The 14,023-nt window shown below is 39.7% G+C and overlaps 1 protein-coding gene and 1 pseudogene across 5 annotated transcripts in view; one reads left to right on the top strand and one right to left on the bottom strand.

Moving 5' to 3' along the window:
- RALGAPA1 (Ral GTPase activating protein catalytic subunit alpha 1) overlaps positions 1–14,023 on the bottom strand; it is a 219,904-nt gene that overhangs the window by 182,340 nt on the left and 23,541 nt on the right. The window lies entirely within an intron of this gene.
- On the top strand, positions 9,150–10,152 carry LOC101319422 (lysine-rich nucleolar protein 1-like; annotated as a pseudogene).

Genomic DNA, 14,023 nt, shown 5'->3' with positions numbered 1-14,023 from the left:
CTAAGGCTGCTGCTGCAGCCACCAAGAAGCCTGTGTGCAAGCACAGGTCACTATCCACACCTCCCCTCCCGGGAGCCTGTGCAGCCCGCCACTGGTAGGGTCCCGTGATCCAGGGACAACTTCCCCAGGAGAACACACGGCGTACCTCATACTGCTGCAACGTCATGCTGGCCTCTGCCGCCGCAGGCTCGCCCCGCACTCCATACCCCTCCCTCCCCGCGGCCTGAGTGAGCCAGAGCCCCCGAATCAGTGGCTCCTTTAACCCTATCCTGTCTGAGCGAAGAACAGACATCCTCAGGCGACCTACATGCAGAGGCGGGGCCAAATCCAAAGCTGAACCCCAGGAGCTGTGCAAACAAAGAAGAGAAAGGGAAATCTCTCCCAGCAACCTCAGGAGCAGCGGATTAAATCTCAACAGTCAAGTTGATGTACCCTGCATCTGTGGAATACCTGAATAGACAACGAATCATCCCAAATTCAGGAGGTGGACTTTGGGAGGAACGAAATATATATTTTTTCCCGTTTTTCTCTTTTTGTGAGGGTGTATGTGTATCCTCCTGTGTGTGATTTTATCTGTTTAGCTTTGCTTTTACCATTTGTCCTAGGGTTCTGTCTGTCCGCTGTTTTTCGTTTTTTGGTGTTTTTGTTTAGTATAGTGTTTAGTGCTTCTTATCATTGGTGGATTTGTTTTCTGGTTTGGTCACTCTCTTCTTTTGTTCCTTTTCTTAATTTTTATTACTTACAAAAAATTTCTTTTTAATAATTATTTTTTATTTTAGTAACTTTTATTTTATCTTCTTCATTCTTTCTTTTTTTTCTCCGTTTTATTCTGAGCCGTGCGGATGACAGGCTCTTGGTGCTCCAGCCAGGCATCAGGGCTGTGCCTCTGAGGTGGGAGACCCAAATTCAGGACACTGGTCCACAAGAGACCTCCCAGGTCCACATAATAACAAAGGCAAAAATCTCCCAGAGATCTCCATCTCAACGCCAAGACCCACCTCCACACAACGACCACCAAGGTGTAGTGCTGGACACCCCATGCCAAACAACTAGCAAGACAGGAACAGAACCCCACCCATTAGCACAGATGCTGCCTAAAATCATAAGGCCACAGACACCACAAAACACACCAACAGACGTGGACCTGCCCACCAGAAACAAAAGATCCAGCCTCATCCACTAGAACACAGGCACTAGTCCCCTCCACCAGGAAGCCTACACAACTCACTAAACCAACCTTAGCCACTGCGGACAGACACCAAAAACAACAAGAACTACGAACCTGCAGCCTGCGAAAAGGAGACCCCAAACACAGCAAGTTAAGCAAAATGAGAAGACACAGAAACACACAGCAGATGAAGGAGCAAGGTAAAAACCCACCAGACCTAACAAATGAAGAGGAAATAGGCAGTCTACGTGAAAAACAATTCTGAGTAATGACAGTAAACATGATCCAAAATCTTGGAAACAGAATGGAGAATATACAAGAAACATTTAACAAGGAACTAGAAGAACTAAAGAGCAAACAAACAATGGTGAACAACACAATAAATGAAAATAAAAATTCTCTAGAAGGAATCAATAGCAGAATAACTGAGGCAGAAGAATGGACAAGTGACCTGGAAGATAAAATAGTGGAACTAGCTACTGCAGAGCAGAATAAAGAAAAAAGAATGAAAAGAACTGAGGACAGTCTCAGAGACCTCTGGGTCAACATTAAAAACACCAACATTCGAATTATAGGGATCCCAGAAGAAGAAGATAAAAAGAAAGGGACTGAGAAAATACTTGAAGAGATTATAATTGAAAACTTCCCTAATATGGGAAAGGAAATAGTTAATCACGTCCAGGCAGCACAGAGTCCCACACAGGATAAATCCAAAGAGAAACACACCAAGACACATATTAATCAAAGTATCAAAAATTAAATACAAAAAAAAATATTAAAAGCAGCAAGGGAAAAACAACAAATAACATACAAGGGAATCCCCATAAGGTTAACAGCTGATCTTTCAGCATTAACTCTGCAAGCCAGAAGGGAGTGGCAGGACATATTTAAAGTGATGAAGGGGAAAAACCTACAACCAAGATTACTCTACCCAGCAAGGATCTCATTCAGATTTGATGGAGAAATTAGAAGCTTTACTGACAAGCAAAAACTAAGAGAATTCAGCACCACCAAACCAGCTTAACAACAAATGCTAAAGGAACTTCTCTAGGCAGTAAACATGAGAGAAGGAAAACACCTACAATAACAAACACAAAACAATTAAGAATATGGTAATAGGAACATATATATCAATAATTACCTTAAACGTAAATGGATTAACTGCTCCAACCAAAAGACAGAGACTGGCTGAATGGATACAAAAACAAGACCCGTATATATGCTGTCTACAAGAGACCCACTTCAGCCCTAGCAACACATACAGACTGAAAGTGAGGCGATGGAAAAAAGATATTCCATGCAAATGGAAATCAAAAGAAAGGTGGAGTAGCAATTCTCATTATCAGACAAAACAGACTTTAAAACAAAGACTATTATAAAAGACAAAGAAGGACACTACACAATGATCAAGGGATCAATCCAAGAAGAAGATACAATTGTAAATATGTATGAACCCAACATAGGAGGCACCTCAATACATAAGGCAAATACTAACAGCCATAAAAGGGGAAATTGACAGTAACACAATCACAGTAGGGGACTTTAACACCCCACTTTCACCAATGGACAGATCATCCAAAATGAAAATAAGGAAACACAAGCTTTAAATGATACATTAAACAAGATGGACTTAATTGATATTTATAAGACATTCCATCCAAAAACAACAGAATACACTTTCAAGTGCTCATGGAACATTCTCCAGGATACATTATAGCTTGGGTCACAAATCAAGCCTTGGTAAATTTAAGAAAATTGAAATTGTATCAAGTATCTTTTCCAACCACAATGCTATGAGACTAGATATCAATTACAGAAAAAATCGGTAAAAAATATAAACACATGGAGGCTAAACAATACACTACTTAATACCCAAGAGATCACTGAAGAAATCAAAGAGGAACTCAAAAAATACCTAGAAACAAATGACAATGAAAACATGACGACCGAAAACCTATGGGATGCAGCCAGAGCAGTTCTAAGAGGGAAGTTTATAGCAGTACAATCCTACCTCAGGAAACAAGAAACATCTCAAATAAACAACCTAACATTACACCTAAAGCAATTAGAGAAAGAAGACCAAAAACACCCCAAAGTTAGCAGAAGGAAAGAAATCATAAAGATCAGATCACAAATAAATGAAAAAGAAATGAAGTAAACAATAGCAAAGATCAATAAAACTAAAAGCTGGTTCTTTGAGAAGATAAACAAAATTGATAAACCATTAGCCAGACTCATCAAGAAAAAAAGGGAGAAGACACAAATCAATAGAATTAGAAATGAAAAAGGAGAAGTAACAACTGACACTGCAGAAATACAAAGGATCATCAGAGATTACTACAAGCACCTATATGCCAATAAAATGGACAACCTGGAAGGAATGGACAAACTCTCAGAAATGCACAACCTTCTGAGACTGAACCAGGAAGAAATGGAAAATATGAACAGACCAATCACCAGCACTGAAATTGAAACTGGGATTAAAAATCTTCCAACAAACAAAAGCCCAGGACAAGATGGCTTCACAGGCAAATTCTATCAAACATTTAGAGAAGAGCTAACACCTAGCCTTCTCAAAGTCTTCCAAAATACAGCAGAGGGAGGAACACTCCCAAACTCATTCTACGAGCCCACCATCACCCTGATACGAAAACCAGACAAAGATATCACAAAGAAAGAAAACTACAGGCCAACAGCACGGATGAACATAGATGCAAAAACCCTCAACAAAATACTAGCAAACAGTATTCGACAGCAAGTTAAAAGGATCATACACCATGAGCAAGTGGGATTTATCCCAGGAATGCAAGGATTCTTCAATATACACAAATCAATCAATCAATGTGATACACAATATTAACAAACTGAAGGAGAAAAACCATATGATCATCTCAATAGATGCAGAGAAAGCTTTCGACACAATTCAACACCCATTTGTAGGCATAGAGGGAACTTTCCTCAACATAATAAAGGCCATATACAACAAAGCCACAGCCAGCATCGTCCTCAATGGTGAAAAACTGAAACCATTTCCACTAAGATCAGGAAGAAGACAAGGTTGCCCACTCTCACCACTACTATTCAACACAGATTTGGAAGTTTTAGCCACAGCAATCAGAGAAGAAAAAGAAATAAAAGGAATCCAAATCGGAAAAGAAGAAGTAAAGCTGTCACTGTTTGCAGATGACATGATACTATACATAGAGAATCCTAAAGATGCTACCATAAAACTACTAGAGCTAATCAATGAATCTGGTAAAGTAGGATACAAAATTAACACGCAGAAATCTCTTGCATTCCTATACACTAATGATCAAAAATCTGAGAGAGAAATTAAGGAAACACTCCCATGTACCACTGCAACAAAAAGAATCAAATACCTAGCAATAAACCTACCTACGGAGACAAAAGACCTGTATGCGGTAAACTATAAGACACTGATGAAAGAAATTAAAGATGATACAAATAGATGGAGAAATATACCATGTTCTTGGATTGGAGGAATCAACATTTTGAAAATGACTATATACCCAAAGCAGTCTACAGATTCAGTGCAATCCCTATCAAACTACCAATGGCATTTTTCAAGAACTAGAACAAAAAATTTCACAATTTGAATGGAAACACAGAACACCCTGAATAGCCAAAGCAATCTTGAGAAAGAAAAATGGAGCTAGAGGAATTAGGCTCCCGGACTTCAGACTATACTACAAAGCTACAGTAAGCCAGACAGTATGGTATTGCCACAAAAACAGAAATTTAGATCAATGGAACAGGACAGAAAGCCCAGAGATAAACCCATGCGCATATGGTCACCTTATCTTTGATAAAGCAGGTGACAATATACAATGGAGAAAGGCAGCCTCTTCAATAAGTGGTGCTGGGAAAACTGGACAGCTACATGTAAAAGAATGAAATCAGAACACTCCCTAACACCATGCACAAAAATAAACTTAAAATGAACTAAAGACCTAAATGTAAGGCCAGACACTTTCAAAGTCTTAGAGGAAAACATAGGAAGAACACTATTTGACATAAATCACAGCAAGATCCCTTTTGACCCACTCTTAAAGAAATGGAAATGAAAACAAAAATAAACAAATGGGACCTAATGAAACTTAAAAGCTTTTGCACAGCAAAGGAAAACATAAACAAGATGAAGAAACAACCCTCAGAATGGGAGAAAATAGTTGCAAATGAAGCAACTGACAAAGGATTAATCTCCAAAATATACAAGCAGCTCATGCAGCTCAATATCAAAAAACAAACGACCCACTCCAAAAATAGGCAAAAGACCTAAAAAGACATTTCTCCAAAGAAGATATACAGATTGCCAACAAACATATAAAAGGATGCTTAACATCAGTGAGCAGTAGAGAAATGCAAATCAAAACTACAATGCGGTATCACCTCACACCACTCAGAAGGGCCATCATCCAAAAGTCTACAAACAATAAATGCTGGAAAAGGTGTGGAGAAAAGGGAACCCTCTTGCACTGTTGCTGGGAATGTAAATTGATACAGCCACTATGGAGAATAGTATGGAGGTTCCTTAAAAAACTAAAACTAGAGCTACCAGATGACCCAGCAATCCCACTAGTGGGCACATACCTTCAGAAAACCATAATTCAAAGAGTCATGTACCACAGTGTTCACTGCAGCACTATTTACAATAGTCAGAACATGGAAGCAACCTAAGTGTCCATGACAGATGAATGGATAAAGAACATGTGGCACATTTATACAGTGGAATATTAGCCATAAAAAGAAGCGAAATTGAGTTATCTGTAGTGAGGTGGATGGACCTAGAGTCTGTCATATAGAGTGAAGTAAGTCAGAAAGAGAAAATAAATACCGTATGCTAACACATATATATGGAATCTAAAAAGAAAAAAAAAATGGTTCTAAGAACCTAGGGGCAGGATGAGAATAAAGACGCAGACATAGAGAATGGACTTGAGGACACGGGGAGGGGAAAGGGTAAGCTGGGACGAAGTGAGAGGTTGGCATGGACATATATACACTAACAAATGTAAAACAGATAGCTAGTGGGAAGCATCCACATAGTACAGGGAGATCAGCTCGGTGCTTTGTGACCACCTAAAGGGGTGGGATAGGGAGGATGGGAGGGAGATGCAAGAGGGAGGGGATACAGGAACATATGTATACGTACAGCTGATTCCCTTTGTCATACAGCAGAAACTAACACACCATTGTAAAGCAATTATACTCCAATAAAGATGTTAAAAAAAAGAAGAGAAAAAGGTAGAGGAAACAGATGAAATTAATTTGAATATATTATATTTAACCAATATATCAAAAATATTATTTCAATATATAATAAAAATTATTAGTGACATAAAAAAACCCTTAAACACAAAGTAAAATAAAAATTATTCTCTTGCTTTCAAAGATTCGACATAGGCACAGAGGAAATGAGGAGATACAGTGAAAAAGATAATCTTATAAACAAAGATACAATGTTTGATTTAAGAGCAGCATCAATTCTGTTTTATCAAACATACCAGAAGCATAGAGACATAAAGATAAGGCAAACAGTTATAATCACTTATGTTTACTTAATAGTTTACATTTGCATAGATAGCACTTTTACAGTTACACAAACATATCTTATTCATTCTCCATGAATATATATATATATTTTTTTTTTTTCGATATGCGGGCCTCTCACTGTTGTGGCCTCTCCCGTCGCAGAGCACAGGCTCCGGATGCGCAGGCTCAGAGGCCATGGCTCACGGGCCTAGCTGCTCCACGGCATGTGGTATCCTCCCGGACCGGGGTACGAACCCGTGTCCCCTGCATCAGCAGGCGGACTCTCAACCACTGCGCCACCAGGGAAGCCCTCCACGAATACATTTTTGAAATAGGTATATTATTTCCACTTTCTGAGGAAATTAAGCCTGAGAGAAGTTAGGTAACAAGTCCAGGTCACACAAAGCTATTAAACAGTTCCAAATCAGCTTTTCTGATCCCTCAATCAACACCACCATATTAGCTACACTTCAGGCAGTACACCAAAGCATAATATAACCTTGTGGCCAATTTTAATCAAATTCATTCTGAAAGAACGGTATTTTTAAAGAATTATTTGAAAGCTACACAGTCCTGTAGAGGCTGAGATAGATACTCTGAAGTTTTAGGATAGTGAAAATTTTTAGTTTGCTACTTCATGACCTCTTGCCTGAATTTTATTAGTAGCCTCCTACCTAATCTCACACCATTTGAAGGCCACTTTTTATCCGTCCTCCACATATTGCTACCAGAATAATTTACCAAACCTGAGTCCAACTACCGGTATCACTCATCAGCTTAAAATACTTAAGGCATTTCCCACTGTAAACAGGATAAGCCTGGGTTCCTTCACATGATATACAAGTCCTATTTTTCTTCCCTAACTTCCTAATATCTGTCCACTACCCACTACACAGTAAGAAACTAAATTATGATACATCCATACAAATGAATAGGCAGCCACTAAAAATATTCATAAAAGAACATTTTAATAAAACTGAAAAACATTAAGTATAGTTTAAAAAGCAAGTTATAAGTAGGTAATATCAGCGAGTTAGTGGAATAAGGAACTCTGAAAATCTTTTCCTCCATTAAAAACAGCTAAACAAAAGCAAAAACAGTAAAAGTCAACCTTTTCATAGACCTGGAAATTAATCAAAAGCTCGCAACAATCAAGCACATTTTTTCAAGAAAAATGGATGAATCTCAGTAAGAACAGTTAGCTCTGTGGCATTTCAAACTTACTGTGTTCCCATTCCCCATCCTCATCTCCATAGCAGCCTTAAAAACCAACAGCCCAGGATCACAGTGAGAAACAGCAGCCTATGGGTCACTGGAGGAGTCAGAACAGAATTGGAGTTCTTTCAAAGCTTCACTCTAAGAGAAATGTCATTATTTGACTTATCTAGCTGCTCCTTCGAAAATCCAGCTTGCAAAGCTTGTCTTTATTTGAGTAACTCAGAACTCACACACGGCAACAGCTTTTCCCCTGGAGACATTTGTGGAAAACAATCAGTGGCAATTATTTAACACCACAGCTGCCTGAGGCAGCAATCACTGATGAGGCAAACAACTAACCAAAAAAAAACTTAAAAGGAAAAATATAGAGAATGTGCTATCCATAGGGAACTTTAAAGAGCTACAACATATTAAGGGGAGTATAGAAAGCCATGAGCTGAGCTGCAAGCATACTAAGGAAAGTCTGGAAAAAGATTTAAACTTTCACCTCTGTCTGATCTTGAGGTTACACAAGAAAGATGTGAAGGCTAAAAAAGTATTGTAAACGGTTTCTTGAATACTGACAGTATGTCCCAATACACACAGAGAGCTCCTTCGCAAAGACTAGGAAACTTACTGACTCCAGGCTTGTAAGGAAGTATCCGTGCAGGCATTAGCTGACCACTAAGTTGAACGAGTAAAGAATGTGGTGGTCACATAGGAGAAAGAAAATACACTGCACATAGTTCAGGAAAGTCATTAAAGAATCACACAGCAACAATAACAACAGAAACAACAAACCCTGGGGGAGAGGGAGAAAGTGGTTTCCAGAGTTGCTGTATTATTTAAAATGTCAGTTTTTCAACAAAATTACAAGACACACAAAGAAATAAGAAAGTATGCCCCTGCCGTGGTGCAACTAAGCCCGTGCACCACAACTGCTGCGCCTGCGCTCTACAGCCTGCGAGCCACAACCACTGAGCCCACGTGCCACAACTACTGAAGCCACATACCTAGAGCCTGGGCTCTGCAGAGAGAAGCCACTGCAACGAGAAGCCCATGCACCGCAACAAAGAGGAGCCCCCACTCATCGCAACTAGAGAAAGCCTGCGTGCAGCAATGAAGACCCAAGCAGCCAAAAATAAATAAGTAAATATAAATAAATTAAAAAAAAAAAAAGGAAAGTATGCCCCAGCTCTCACGTGGAGGCAGGGAAGTTTGGCCTTTGGGAATGATCACTAAGACTCAGAAAGGAGACCTGGGCCTTGGGCTCCCAGAGAAAAAGAAGAAAAAGAAGGTAGTCAAAGAACCAGAGACTCAATACTAGGTTTTAAATAGTGACAATTACTTCAGAGAGGTTTGTCCCACAAGAGCCATACCACCCTCGAAGAATGTGGTCCAAGAGCAGGCACCCAAAATGCCTCTAGTGAAGAAAAAGAACTGTCATAGCCCTGTGAGGAGCCCCTAGAACCTGAGGCCACGTTACATGCTGGACGGACTGAGCTGTCACCCAGCCGCAGGAAGCAGGCACTTGGTCCATCCAAGTCACTCAGTGGGGAGAAGAGGAAGTCCATGTCCCCTGGCTTGAGGGTGAAGACCTCCCCAGACCCCATGCAGGTTGAGGAGGTAACCACAGCTGGCAAGAAGCTCAAAAAACACAAGAAGGAGAAAAAGGCCCAGGAAGCTACAGCCTTCTCAGCCAGGGACCCTTGGTTCTGAGAGGCCAGGGATGCTTTGTACACTTGCTCAGTTGGGAAAGATGGCATCTGGGAGCAGGCAGCCTCGGGACAGAAACAGAAGTAGGGGAGCCCCAGGGAACACAACGTGAAGATGAAGCAACATGAAGATGAAGGAGAAAAAGAAAATCCACCAGGAGGGAGATACCCCTCCTGGGGCACCCTGAGCTCTCCAGGTCCGGGTTGAGCAGCCCTAGGAAAGAAAGTAAAAAGAAGCCAGTCAAAGTTGAAGCTCCAGAATACATCCCAACAGGAGATGGCCCCAAGGCTCCTGTGAAGAAAATGAAGTCCAAGAAAAAAGCAGAGCAGGCAGACATTGAGGAGCCAGCTCTGAAGAGGAAGAAGAGGCAGGAGAGCAGAGTAGGAGGAGAACCTTGGGATGAGGAGCACAACACGGACTTGGAGGTGGTGTTGGAAAAGAAAGGCAACAAGGACAACGCACACATAGGCCAGGTGCGGCCTGGTCCTCATCCCTCCAGTGCATCTTCCCTCCCCTAGATGCACACTCGCCTACTGCCAAGCCACAAGATCCTGGTCCCAGAGGCGTTAGGGACTCCAAAGGCCACCAGGCCAGCCTCTGCCACACCTCCAGCAGCAGGGAGCCCGTGGTCTCCAACACTTCATGCCACGACTTTGGCTGAGGGGCTTTCTGGTCCTTCAGAATCCCAGGCTGAGGCTGTCCTCCTCGTAACTGCTGCAGGGGGAGAAGAGGACACGTGCTCTGCCTCACCCACGCGTGACCACCTCCTCGCCTCCACTCAGGAGCATTTTTTTTTTGCCTTTTGCAGCTTTATATAAATATAATTGACATACAATAATCTGCACATATTTAAGGTGAACAATTTGATGAGTTTTGACATATGTATGCATCCAGGAAACCAGCAACGATTAAGGTAATGAACATACCCATGATTTGCAAAAGTTTCCTTGTGCCCGTTTGTAATCCATCCCTTCCTTCCCCATCCCCAGATAACCACTACTACTCTGTCACTATGAAGTAGCCTGCATTTTCTAGAATTTGTATATAATTGGGATTATAGAATATTTACTTTTTTTTTTTTTTTTTTGCGGTACGCGGGCCTCTCCCGTTGCAGAGCACAGGCTCCGGACGTGCAGGCTCAGTGGCCATGGGTCACGGGCCCAGCTGCTCCGTGGCATGTGGGATCTTCCCGGACAGGGGCACGAACCCGTGTCCCCTGCATCGGCAGGTGGACCCTCAACCACTGCACCACCAGGGAAGCCCTACTGTGTTTTAAACTGGCTTCTTTCACTTAGCATAACCATTTTGAGATTTATCTATATTGTTGCATGTATCAATAATTTGTTCCTTGTTATCAGCTGTCCAATATTTCTAGCATTGTTTGTTTTGATGTTAAAAACATTTTCAATTCTCAGTTGAATTGCCTAGGCACCTTTGTAACAAATCAACTGACTATGACCAAAACAAAACAAAAGCATGCCCCATGTACAGGAGAAAGATCAATCAATAGAAACTGCCCCTGAGGAAGAACAAACATTAGATCTACTAGGCAAACACTATCATCTGTTTTAAATATGTTCCAAAAAATAAAGGAAACCATGTCTAAAGAACTAAAGGAAAGTGTGAGAATGGCACCTCACCAAGGAGAGGATATCAATAATGAGGTAGAAATTATGTTTAAAAAAAAGAGTTTAGGGCTTCCCTGGTGGCACAGTGGTTGAGAGTCCACCTGCCGATACAGGGGACACGGGTTCGTGCCCCGGTCTGGGAGGATCCCACATGCCACGGAGCGGCTGGGCCCGTGAGCCATGGCCGCTGAGCCTGCGTGTCCAGAGCCTGTGCTCCGCAACGGGAGAGGCCACAACCGTGAGAGGCCCGCGTACTGCAAAAAAAAAAAAAAAGAGTTTTAAAAGTACAATACAAAATGAAAAGTTCACTAAAAGCTCAATAGCACATCTGAACTGGCAAAATAAAAAAATTAGCAAACTCAAAAGATTAAGTTAGTTGAGATTATCCAGTCTCATGAACAGAATTTAACAATAATGAAGAAAAATGAACAGAGCCTCAGAGACTTCTGAGTCACCATCAAATGCAGCAATACACATACAACAGGAGACCCAGGAGAGAAAAGAGAGAAAGAGACAGAAAAATTTCAAGAAATAATGGCTGAAATTTTTCCAAGTTTCATGAAAAACATTTATGTGGACATTTAAGAAACTCAATAAATTAGAAGTAGAATAAACTCAGAGACCCGTATCTAAGCACATCATAACAAAACTGTCAAAAGATAACAACAAAAAGAATCTTGAGAGCACCAAGAGAGAAGCAACACATCACTTAACAAGAAAGCCTCACTAAGAAAAATATCTGATTTGTCATCAGAAAACAGGAAGGCCAGAAGTCACTGAGATGACATAGTCAATGAGCTTAAAGAAAACACCTGGCAACCAGGAATTCTATACCCAGCAAAACTGTCCTCAAAAATTAAGGCAAAATTAAGGCATCCCTAGGTACACCAAAACTGAGAGAATTTGTTGCTAACAGGTCTGCCCTATAAAAATTACTAAAGTGAGCCCATCAAGATGAAATGAAAGGATTCTAGATAGTAACTCAAATCCACTGTAAAAAACACTTTGACCTGTAAATGAAAAAACAACATACCAAATATATGGCACCCCACTAAAACAGTGCTTAGAGGTAAATTTATAGCTTTAATAAACACCTTGATGCAGGTCTCAAAATCAATAACCTAATGTTCCACTTTAAAAAACTAGAAAACAAAAAGCAAAAGCATGTGGAAGAAAGGAAATAATAAAGATTAGAATGGAGATAAGTAAAATAGAGAAAAGAAAAACAATACCAAGGAATCAATGAAACCAAAATTAGTTCTTTGAAAAGATAACAACATTGATAAATCTTTGGCTAGACTATCCAATATAAAGAGAGATATGATTCAAATTACTAATCTGGAAAAGAGAACATTACTACCAATCTTACAGTAATAGAAAATATCTTAAGGGGATACTATGAGCATTTGTTGTTAGCAAGTTAGGTAACCTATATGGAATGGACAAATTCAAAGAAAAGACATAAAATGAACTACCAAAACTGACCCAAGAAGAAATAGAAAATCTGAATAGATCTATAAAAAGTAAAAAGAAGGACTGAGTAATAAAGAAAACTGACCTCAAAGAAAAGTCCAGGCCCAAATGGCTTCATAGGTGAATTCTATCAACTCTTCCAAAGAATAAAGAAGAGAACACTTTCAAACTGTATCAGTGAGGCCAGTATTACCCTCATTCCAAAATCAGACAAAAACATTACAAGAAAAGAAAACTACAGACCCATATTCCTGAATAAAGACACAAAAATCCTCAACAGAATACTAGAAAACTGAATATGGCAATATATTAAAAGAATTATACATAATGACCAAGTAAGATTTATCCCAGAATGCAAGGTCAGTTCAACATACAAAAATCAATCAATGCAATACACCATATTAATAAAAAGGTCAAAACCTACGTGATAGTCTCAACAGACACAGAAAAAGTACTTGACGATAGTCAACTTCCCTTAATGATAAAGAAACTCAAAAAGTTAGGAACAAAAAGTAATGTCCTCAAACTGATGAAGGGCATCTATGAAAAACCCACACCTAACTTCATACTGACTGGTAAAAGACCAAAAGTTCTACCCTTAAAAACATGAACAAGACAAGGATGTCTGCTTTTGCCACTTTTATTCAACACTGTACAGGAAGTTCTAGCCAAAGAAATTAGACATGAAAATAAATAAAAACCATATACACTATAAAGTGAGAAGCATTACATCTCTATTCACAAATGGTATGATTTTGTATATAAAAAATTCTAAGGAATACACACACAGAAATCTATACAAGTTAATAAACAAGTTCAGCTAGGTTGAAGAATACAAGATGAATATACAAAATCAATTGCCTTTTTATCCACCACCAATGAATAATTCAAAGTGAAATTAAGGAAACAACTTCATTTACAAAGCATGAAAAGAATAAAATACTTGGGAATAAATCTAACAAAAGAAATGTAAGATTTGTACCCTGAAAACTATAAAACATCAGTGAAAGAGACTAAAGAAGATCTAAACTAACTGAAAGACATTCTATGTTCATAGATAGGAAGACACAATATTGTTAAGATAGCAATATTCTCCCAAATATATCTAAAGATTAAATGCAACCTCTATCAAAATCCCAAGTGGCTCTTTTGTCGAAATTGAAAAGCTGATCCTAAAGTTCATAGGAAAACACAGGGGACCCAGAATAATCAAAACAATCTTGAAAAAGAAGAACATCAAAAGGTACCAGCTTCCAGTTATAAAATAAATAAGTCATGGGGAATGTAC

The sequence above is a fragment of the Tursiops truncatus genome, chromosome 2 (assembly GCF_011762595.2).
Source record: "Tursiops truncatus isolate mTurTru1 chromosome 2, mTurTru1.mat.Y, whole genome shotgun sequence".
NCBI lineage: Eukaryota > Metazoa > Chordata > Mammalia > Artiodactyla > Delphinidae > Tursiops > Tursiops truncatus.
The sequence above is the reverse complement of the archived record's forward strand: the minus strand, read 5'-3'. Positions and strand labels throughout refer to the sequence as shown.